The sequence below is a fragment of the Gracilinanus agilis genome, chromosome 1, assembly GCF_016433145.1.
Source record: "Gracilinanus agilis isolate LMUSP501 chromosome 1, AgileGrace, whole genome shotgun sequence".
Classification (NCBI taxonomy): Eukaryota; Metazoa; Chordata; class Mammalia; order Didelphimorphia; family Didelphidae; genus Gracilinanus; species Gracilinanus agilis.
In genome coordinates, this window is record NC_058130.1 from 101,005,955 (window position 1) to 101,017,525 (window position 11,571).

An 11,571-nucleotide genomic window follows, 5' to 3' on the forward strand; every position below is an offset into this window, starting at 1 on the left:
GGATGAAGGGGCCAATAGTGAGAAGGAGAAGAAGGGTCACCAAGGGCCCCAGCATGATGGAAATTAGGGTCTCATTGTTCCACCTCAATTCCCCCTCTACTAGTAACTGAGTCAAACCTTTGATTCGGTGTCAGGTAAGGGTATATAGTGGGAGCAAAGGAATTTTCCTGCCTATAGTTTGCTTGAAAAACTTTTTAACTATGGGGGTGCAATGTTCTATGCTGTCTCCGGGTACAATATCCCATGCTATCTCCCCTCTCCAAATATCTAAGGGAAGAGGGCTGATGGTTTCTTCAAACTGATAAGGGGTATAGAATCCCTGAGGGGAGAGGGAAGAGGGAGGAGGAACTGTGGGCACAGGGTCTTCAACGAATGCCAGAGTCCTGAAGGCTGGAGGACCAGAGACTGTTTCGCTAGACTGGCAGACAGGTCACAAGGGGGAGCATTACTCCCTAAGGCAGAGGTACAGAACCCAGGACTGGGGCAAAAATTAGCACACCGGATATAAGTATAGAAAATTAGCACAATAGAAACTGATATTAAACATTAACATTTGGGTATCTTAGCCAACAGATTTTATCTCCAGAAATCATCCTCTGACAGGAATTGCTCCTTTTAGGAAATTTGATTCCTAAGTTGTTTGCAGAGATGGTATGTGAAGTTTCTGTTAAAGAATATCCTTTTGCAAAGCTTACATTAATGTGGCATCTATAAATACTTGAATAACGATATTTTACAGATAAATTTCTTTATCCCAGATTCTGGAGGAAATCCAGAAAGCTTTGGGTTATATTTCCAATCTCAAGATCCAAACTTCAGTTGTGGTAAATTGAGGCTGCAGATACAAGTCATTTATTACTAAACTTCACCTACTTCTCAAAGTGTGTTCCCTAGCAATTTGATAATTTTCAATTATTAACCTAATAGATTGTTTGGGGAGATGGAAACATTAATTTTATAATTTGCATTAAGTGTTGATTATGGGAACTTGTCACAAAAGAGAAGGCAGAAAGGGAAAGCATTTCCTCACATCCCAAGGGACACTTATTGAGGGGGCTCCATGTACATGCCAAAGCTGTCACTGGCTCATGCCATTATTGTGTCACTCAAGGATTAGTAGCCTAGATGGTCAGAAGAGGTCCAGTCCAGGTTGAGACCTAGAATTGCCTCTCTAACCATCCAGAACATTCTCTGTCTTTTGCATACTACATCACCATTGGATCCCAGAAGCCTTCTCCTTCCTTAAAAGACAAGTCTTACCCATTACAGCTCAGAGAAATTCTGCTAAGCAGCAGTCTGAAAACAATTTCCACACTCTCAAATAAACCTTTCACATTCCTACCAGGCTAATCACTCAGATATACTTACATATTTTGGCAATAATTAACATATCACACTTTAGTCACAAAACCTGAATTAAGGAACAGGAGTGCTGGATTGAGTAGCTCCATAGTAAATATAAATGAGAGCTGTATCATCTCCTGGACCTAGGCCATCTGAAGAACTAAAACAAGGCCATACAGGAATCGCTTCAGGGTAATTTTCCAGAGAAATTTCAGAATCATTTGTGATTTTCCCAACACCACATGCATCAATTTCAGAAATTATCCCTAGGCCAAGGATCCAATTATAAGAGTAGAACATCTATCTATTCTCTTTCACCTGCCTATCTGTTCTCTTTCATCTCTCCTTCTCTCTCCTTCTCCTTCTCTCTTTTCCCTCAAAACCCTCTGCTTAAAAAGCAGAACACAACTTCCATTTACCCATCACAAACCTGCATACTCAGGACATTAAATCAAGTCTCTCTTTCTTCTGTTTTCAAACATAACATACCTCTTTACTTTCTCTGACTCTCTGTTACCATCATAAAAATAAACATACCATTTGGTATCCCTTAAGTGCTAATCAATAACTCCCAAGAATTGAGACACTCTACCTTTAGCATAGAGTTTATCAAGTATTAAGTTTCATTTCAGAGTACAAATTGGTAAACTGAGGTAACCACTGAGGATTGAACAAAACCTATGGTACAGTCATCTTCACAATGAGCTTTTGCTTACATACAAACAATACTTAAAGCACATGTTTTAGCAACAATTCACATAAAAGTCATATTTAAAAGGAATATCATAAAGCATGTAGTATTACAGGGTTTATTTCCAATTACAAGATTTGAAACCTTTTAAGCACTGTAAACCTTAAAGCAAGCCTTTTGACAAGCAGGCTGCTTATCTATTTTCAAGACCAGGAAGTTAAATGTAATAATAAAGTTAGTCGATTTTAATACACTGAGATAAAAATCATTTGTAATAATTTTAAACAAAAAAAAACCATTTTTGATCAATTTCAACAATTAAAACTATTTTTTAAACCTCTTATGATGGAAAGATAGATAAGGATGGAAAGCAGTCTTCTTGAGACTGTACTGCTAAAAAACACCTCTTTTACAAGATATCCATGACTTTTCTATCAACTTTTACTTGTTTGAACATCTCCTTAAACCCTCTGAAATATATAATTAAAATATACTCATCTTTAAGCTCTATCACATAGTGGTTGTCAACTCTTTGAGATCATTATGTACTGTGTTATTATATCAGTCCCTAAGTAACAATGTGGAACAATGATAAGTACTTCTTTCTCCTTCCTGCGTGCAAGGAAGGGGTTAATAGCTTGTGAGCGATTTATCCTAAGGCTGCCTGGCTTGATTTAGATTTTTATTACTTAACAACTTAGTCTCTTATCCCTCTTTAAGAAGTGAGATCGCCACAATTTAAAATTTTGCACATATCAAAATCTTCATAATAAATTATTCTCTACAAATTTTAGTTTGAACTCCACAATTTCCAAATAACTTTAAGTCCTTTAGTAATCTTTCAGTATGTAAACAACTAAATTTCAAAGCATTTACTCTTATTCCTTTCAAACCTCTGTTTAAGACAGAATAGAACCTCCAATTTAGTTTCCTTTTACCTCAAAACATTGCTACTTAACTGATTAAATTCCATCAATATTACTCTGATTTATCATTTGTTGTATCTATTTTGCACTAGAATTCACTCCTATTATTTTCTTATCCATTACTCTTATTTCCTCTGGCTTCTCCTCCTTTACCATTATTGCAAAAAGAGGAAAGGTACTATATTTAATTGCATGTAATCGCCCTATTAGATTCCTGGGCTGATCAAATTTTCCTTGTTAATTTCATACAGTTTGCATAGCATATATCCTTCACCTATTCAGATGGAAAACTTAATTCTCTTTATAGTCCAAATGCATACATATTTTGTATTCATTCATCATTACTTTCTAGCAATTTGAGTCTAAATACATGTTAATCTCTAGATCACAAATTCCTTCTTATACATTGTACACATTTTTAAAAACAATTCATACAACCCTAGTCAAATACAATACTGTTTAGAAATTCCATCTTTTGCAAAATATCAAATTCTTAGTACCTGTATTATTAAATACCATGCACAGATTAACCACTTTAAAAGACTTCTTGTGTGCCATATGATTACTTGTTGTTAGTTCTGACAGTACATACATTAAAAAAAACATCTCATTTGAAAAATCTCAATTTTTAATTCTAGAATAAGTTCTCAATAACAACATTACAACTTTTTCTGAATGACTTTTACATCTACAAAGTAGCCAGTACAATTTCTGTCCTTATAGAATAAATATTCCCTCTCTGTGTCAGACTGGCTATTATTCACATTTAGACAAATCTCAAATTCATTGAAACCAAGGCCTAACAAACTTCTAACCATGAGTTTTTTGTACTCAATAAAATCTGGTTAATATTTCACATTTAACTGACAAACAGTTACCACAATAAATAAAATTACATTGTACCATATCAAAAATCATTAGCAATCCTCAACCCTTAAAATCAAATCTTTTTAGAAAAATTTTCCATGGTTACATAATTCATGTTTTTACTTTACCTTTCACCCCCTCAAACTCTCCCCCCCCCCACAGCTAACTCAGATTTCCACTGGTTTTAACATGTGTGGTGTTAAGATTAAAAATGATAAAGACTGATATAATAATAGAAATTAGTAGTTTAATTAAAACCATGGCCATGTTGGTAAAATATATATATACAACCGCGCTTATCTTTTAAATTTACTGCCAGAGCCCATCCTGTCCCTCTGGTATGCCAGCCAGCCACTCTGCAAAACCCAGAAAGAGGCTTTCTCTAAGCCCTTCTCCAAATTTAAATTGCCCCATATGTGGGGACACTGGATGTCCCCACACCTTAAACCGGAAACTGGAAACCCATAGGGATCACGGAAAATGTAGTCTCAAAGTCCCCACGTGTCCATAGGGAGTCTGCTAGACACTTCCAAATAGCACTTCCCTGAATTCAAAACAAACAGTGGTCAGTCAAGACTTATTTACATATTATTGATAGTTGCATTGGTGTGGTCCTTTCCGGTCTACATCCCCAATCATGTCCTCATCAACCCAAGTGTTCAAGCAATTGTTTTTCTTCTGTGTTTCCTCTCCTGTAATTCTTCCTCTGAATGTGGGTAGTGTTCTTTTCCCTAAATCCCTCAGAATTGTCCTGGGTCATTGCATTGCTGCCAGTGCAGAAGTCCATTACATTCTATTTTACCACAGTGTATCAGTCTCTGTGTATAATGTTCTTTTGGCTCTGCTCCTTTCGCTCTGCATCAATTCCTGGAGGTCTTTCTAGTTCACATGGAATTCCTCCAGTTTATTATTTCTTTGAGCACAATAGTATTCCATCACCGGCATATAGCACAATTTGTTTAGCCATTCCCCAACTGAAGGCCATACCCTCGCTTTCCAATTTTTTGCCACCACAAAGAGCATGGCTATAAATATTTTTGTACAAGTCTGTTTCTCTATGACCTCTTTAGGGTACAAACCCAGCAATGGTATGACTGGATCAAAGGGCAGGCATTCTTTTATCACTCTTTGGACATACTTCCAAATTGCCATCCAGAATAGTTGGATCAGTTCACAACTCCACCAGCAGTGCATTAATGTCCCAATTTTGCCACATCCCCTCCAACATTAATTACTCTCCCCTGCTATCATTTTAGCCAGTCTGCTAGGTGTGAGGTGGTACCTCAGAGTTGTTTTGATTTGCATTTCTCTAATTATTAGAGATTTAGAACACTTTCTCATGTGCTTATTAATACTTTTGATTTCTTTATCTGAAAATTGCCTATTCATGTCCCTTGAGAGCCCAATTTTTGGGACAAAAATCCACTATTTGACAAAAACTGCTGGGAAAATTGGAAAACAATATGGGAGAGATTAGGTTTAGATCAACATCTCACACCATACACCAAGATAAATTCAGAATGGGTGACAGACTTGAATATAAAGAAGGAAACTGTAAGTAAATTAAGTGAACACAGAATAGTATACTTGTCAAATCTCTGGGAAAGGAAAGATTTTAAAACCAAGCAAGAGTTAGAAAAAATTACAAAATGTAAAATAAATAATGTTGATTATATTAAATTTAAAAGTTTTTGTAGAAACAAAAACAATGCAACCAAAATCAGAAGGGAAACAACAAACTGGGAAAAAATCTTTATAACAAAAATTCTGACAAAGGTCTAATTACTCAAATATACAAGGAGCTAAATCAATTGTATAAAAAATCAAGCCATTCCCCAATTGATAAATGGGCAAGGGACATGAATAGGCAATTTTCAGATAAAGAAATTAAAATAAAATCTTAAGTGAAAAATGCTTCTAATTGTGGAGTAAAATCTCCCTTTTCTGCTCTGTGTTTTTCTCTTTTTCAGTCCTTTGGGGGCCCATCCAAAGGAAGAAAGAGGAAAAATCATTGAACAGATATTTGCTTTTGTCCTCTGCTGAGAATTTTTGACAGTGGGAAGTTCAATCTTCCAACTCCCTTTTTTCTTTTTTTTTGTAATGTCCAATTTAAGAATACATAGAGGGCAGCTGGGTAGCTCAGTGGAGTGAGAGTCAGGCCTAGAGACAGGAGATCCTAGGTTCAAATCCGGCCTCAGCCACTTCCCAGATGTGTGACCCTGGGCAAGTCAGTTGACCCCCATTGCCCACCCTTACCAATCTTCTACCTATGAGACAATACACCGAAGTACAAGGGTTTAAAAAAAAAAAAAAAGAATACATAGAGATGAGATTGTGACAAATACAATAACAAAGATAAAAACAATAAACAGAAACATACAACTTTGTGACAAGCACGCTTTAGAGGAAAAAAATCAGTTTTTTAGGATCCATTCTTAAAAAGAAATATTTGCAGTGACAAAACTGCTATTTGTTCCAAGTGGGAGTTTGGAGGTGAGCTGGTCATAAGGCTGACTGGATTTCTTAAGGAAAGAACTTTTAAATCCACTTCCCACTTCCTATTCAGATTTTAAGTCTGTTGCCAGAGCAGGCACAGCCTCTCCAGTGCTAAAGTCCGGGAGGTTTGAAATGTAGGTGGGGGGAGTACAGAACAGCCACTATGAAAGAAATTCCCCTTTGTGAAGCTGCATCTTAAGCTCTTTTCCCCTTCCTTTGTTTAATCTTATAGCTAGTCACACAAAAAACAACACAGACTCAACAGAAATCTACAGGACATACTCTCTCACACATACATACACACCTTGGAACCCAAAGAAGTCACTGAAGTAGTGTGACATGGCCGGGTCCCTGCCTGGACTTCTCCCTTCTCTTCTAGTGTGTCCACTGGTACTATCTCAACTTACTGGGACCTCTAACCCACCGAACCTGGAACTCCAGCCCTGGGCAAGAACTTCCAACCCTTGCAAGTTCCTCTTAAATTTCAGGAAGTCTAACCCCAGACAAAAAAAACCTCTTACTTTGGGGACTCCAATCCCACAAGTTACCTCTAAATTTCTGGCCAGTTAAGTTGTAGGTCTCCCTGGGTCAAAATGCCCGTGCCCAGTAAATCTCCTCTCTCCCTTCAGCTTTACCAGGAGCATTTTCAGAGGGTCTGTCAAGGTTCTGGTCTGGAAATAGGCCTTTCCTGGTGCAAGCCATGGATTGGAGCCCACCAGACCCAAGCATCCTCGGTAGCAAGGATCCTAGTGGAATTCCCAATCAGTCCCATTGCTGGTTAGAACTCAATTATTCCTGTGGGATCCTGGAATAAGCCCCCATATGAAGTGCCCAGAAAGTAGATCCCCCAAAATGAGTCTGAAGCCAGCAATGCAAAATGCAAAGGGACTTTATTGTCTAGCTTAAGGCTAGGTACTCACACTGTCAAGTCAACATGGACCCTGAGCTGTGCAAGAGCAGAATATTTAAGGATGATCAGGCGGGGGTGGGGCAGGATCTTGGGGGACAGGATGTCTGCAAGGTTGAAATTCCTGTAGATAGGGGGGTGTCTGCAAGGTGGGAGTTCCTGCAGATAAGGCTATTTTATCATGCAAGAGTTAGGATCTGGACACCAAAGGTCTCCAGGTTTGGAATTCCTCAAGACAGCCTTTTTCACTTTAGTATTATACAGGGGTCTGGATTTCTAATTCTGACTCTCTAGGTTCTACCCAGTGAATCCATTGGTAAACTCTATTTGTGATAGCAGTAGGGCTAAGGCAGGAAGTTAAGTATTCTCACTTTCTCTGTTATAAAATATTTCTGTAAGGTAGATATAGAGACATAAGTATCTATCTATATAGGTTTATATGTGTGTGTATGTACATATCTTTGGATATACATGTATATATATACATATACACATATACACACACATACAGAGAGAGAGAGAGAATTACTTGTGCATTTCATGTGTACAAGGCTGAGGGAAGCCAAAGGCTGCCACAGTGGAAACTGAGCACAGCCTATCCCCAAACTGCCACCATCTCACTATGCTTTCAAGACTGCAGGAAGGGGACAGCCAACTGGCTCAATGGATAGAGAGCCAAGGCTAGAGATGAGAGGTTCTGGGTTCAAATATGAATGCAGACACTTCCTATCTGTTTGACCCTGATCAAGCCAATTAATTCCAGTTGCCTAGCCTTTACTACTCTTCTCCCTTAGAATCTATAGTACGAAAAAGTAAGGGTTTTTTAAAAAGACTATAGGAAGAAGTCATACAAAAGGATGGAAACGGGGTTAAATACAGCGGTCAGATTCACAGATCACTCCTGTAGCCTTTGTCTATTATGTGGTTTCCTCCCTGGAGAGAGACATCTAAATTCCATTTTTCCATGATATTTGGAGTGTTTGGAGCATTTAGGTTTTCTTTGTGGATTAGGTAGCTTTCAGTCACTGGCTGTTTGTTGTTTCTGCCATAGTTGCCAAGCTGCAACCCAGGCTAAGTGTCAAGACTAATTAATTAGCTAAATAGATCCAGGAGAACTGTGGTGGTCACAAAGAAAATCTGTAGTGGAAACAAAGTCCAATGTATACAAGGCAAACCAATAAAATCAAATGAGGTTGAATGGATGTCCTTCAACTGGGGAACGGCTGAATAAATTGTGATATGTGTTGTTAATGGAATATTGTGTCATTAGAAATGACAAATAAGATGATGACAAAAAAAAATAAGCCTGGAAAGACTTATATGAAGTGATGAGAACCAACAGAACTTTATATGGAGTACCAGCAATAATGTATGATGATTAATTGTGAATGATTTAACTGTTATCAACACAGCTAGGATCCAGGGCAATTCCAAGGGACTCACACATGACCAAAAAGGACATATACCACTGTAGAAGGAACAGAGTCCAAATACAGATTGAAATATAACATTCTTCACTTGAGTTCCTCCAAGAATTTTTCTCTAATGTAAACAATATTTGTCTTGTTCCACAATATGACAAATAGGAAATACATATATTTTATACATAAAAACATTTATATTTTTATATACATTTATATACATAAAAATACAATTTTTATGTATTGTGGAGATAGATTTTTCTTTAAGAACCTGTGGCTAAACATTTACCATCACATCCATTTATTCTTCCACAAATACTCTGTAGAGGTTCTACCCAATGCACTGAAGACTTTTAGAGTTTTGAATAAATTAATGGATATCTGAGCAGTGCTCCAGATGTTTGTTGAAATGTAGCTGAAAGAGTCCTGAATTTGAAGACAAAAGTCATAGTTTTAAATCTTAACAATGTTTCTTATCTACTGTGTGATCTCGGACAAGTTATTTAACTTCTCCTGTCTAAAGTTTCCTCATTTGTAAAATGAGACAGATCAGCCTAGATAAACTCTAGCAATGGCCTTCAGCTTTAAACCCCTGTAATGCAACTCAAGTGAATTCACAACTTTTTATGTACTGTCTGCTGCAGAAAAGACACTGTGCTAGGAAGCTGCAGGAAATAAAGCTAATTGGCCCCAAAGAGCTATCTATTGGGCTTATAGATGCCAACCAGGTCAAAAAGAAACTGTCAACTTGAATTCTAGAGATCCCAAATTTGCTCCTGCCCCTTGAGAACTCAAACACCAGGCATACCTCTTTGGGACTGAACTATAGATTTTAAAGTGTTTAGGGACCCTACTTTGAGTGGAATTAGTAGACTTAGTCAAATGTTGAGTACCTTTGCTTCTCCCATTGTATTAAAGTCCTCTCTCAGGAAGCCCAGCTCTTGGTTTGACCTTTTTCTTTGTATTCATTATAGTAGAACCTTCCCTGATACCCCAGCTGCTTGCTGCAACCTCTTTGCAGCCTGCTTGCAGCTTGTCTATGCATGCTTGCTGTACCAATTTCTCCAGAGGGTATAAAAGACCCCCAAGTTCTGTCACTCTTCCGAGAAAGCATATAGTGTGATATGTTCTCCCAAGGATATGTTCCCAGAGTCCCCAGGGTGTAGGGCCTGTGTAGTCTTTGGTGCTGGACTCTATGTAGTGACCGATTATTGGACCTATCCCTTTCCTGATTAAAAACTTGTTTTTTCACACTGTAGTGGATGGCCAAATTGACCTTTGCCCAAACCTATGGGCCTGTATGTGTATGTTAGATAAGACCCCTTGTAACGGGCCTGGGTGTGTATGTTAGATGAGACCCCTTGTAACAGGCCTGTGTTAGATAAGATCCCTTGACCATAACCCACCCAACGGGCCCCTATGCAAGCCTATAGACCATGCCCTTAGAGTGATAACCACCTTTGCTCTAAGTCTTACTGTGAACTATATAAAGAGTGTTGGGAATTTACTCAGGGGGGGAGACCACTCCTTTCGGTCTCTTCCCCCGCGTATGTGCGTGTGTAGCTTAATAAAGCTCTACTCTCTGTGTGTTTTGCATCGTCTGTCTTGTCTCCTTGGGCTCACCCCAAAATGGACCCTAACATATGGGGGCTCATCTTCTTGGGAATACTCCCTAGGAACAGCAGACAGAGAGTGGAAGCCACCCTGAGTGAGCCTGGGAACTCGATTGGCTGAAATCCTGGAACCGGTATCTGGAGGTGAGGATTGCCTGTGTGACTAGATGTGTGTCTGCTGAGTGACTGGGTGCCTTGATAGCAAGGAAAAACAGCCCACGCTGTGCATAAGGGTAGCAGGGCGTCCGCCTGGCTGGGGATTATATGGCCCGCCTATGTCCAAGAACCGTGGTCCATCTCTGGCAAGAGATGAATAACTAACCAGAGAGGGGGTGGTTGACTCTGGCTGTTTTCCTTGACCTGTTTCTGAGTCTGGACCCGAAATTATCACGTCTCCATTTCTCCGCGAGGAAAACGGCTGAGAAATTGGGGAAGTGAGTGGCTATACCTTTTCCCTACCCTTCCTCTCTCTCCCCTCCTCCCTTTCCCCCTTCCTGCTCAGGTTCGGTTCCAGCCAAATTTAGCTGTGTCACGGGTTCGAGTCCCGTGAATCACAAGTTGCTTCCTTTGCTCCCTGGCCAAAGGGTCTTGGGGGTGAAAAGATTCGAGTCCTTTAGAGTTGCCCCACCTGCCGGCCAGGAGTGCGCAGGAGTTTTTTCTGCGGGTGGAAGCCTCGTGAGACTACAGGTTCGAGTTCTGTGGTGCGCAGGATCGAATCCTGCGGGCAGAAAAGCGCTGAAACCTCCGAGGTAGAAAGAGGTTCGAGTCCCCTGGAGAAATTGTGGGTTTGTTAGATTAGACACCGAGGGATGACTAAGGGACGTCTTACTCAGTCCTGGGTGGATGAGGGACCTCTGGCCTGGCTGGCCCTGGCCTTTTGGGGCTCCCCGTTCCCTTCAGAAGGCTCAACCGGAGGTTGCTCCCCACAGAATTTTTCTTGACACTACGAGGTCTCTTATCTTTCTTTCCTCTGTTATTCTTCTCTCCCTCCCCCATGGCTCCAGTCCTCGCCCTTGCCCTAGACAAAGCAGCCTGTGATGCATCTGAAAGCAAGAGACAGCCCAACCCCTCAGCACTACCAGTCCTCCCAGCCCTGGAGGAATCTTTGCTGGACCTTCCCTTATCTTTCCCTTACAACCCCCCAGCTCCCATATACCCACAGGGGGGGGGGGAAGCCCAGGCAGCACTTCCTGCCCAGGCAGTTCCCCCTGTTTTATCTTCACCTCCCCCAGCCCATCGGACAAGGGGCCGCAGCCCTCTTGCTCCTCCACAGTGGCCCTCCCTGTCCGGACCCTGGAACCCATGG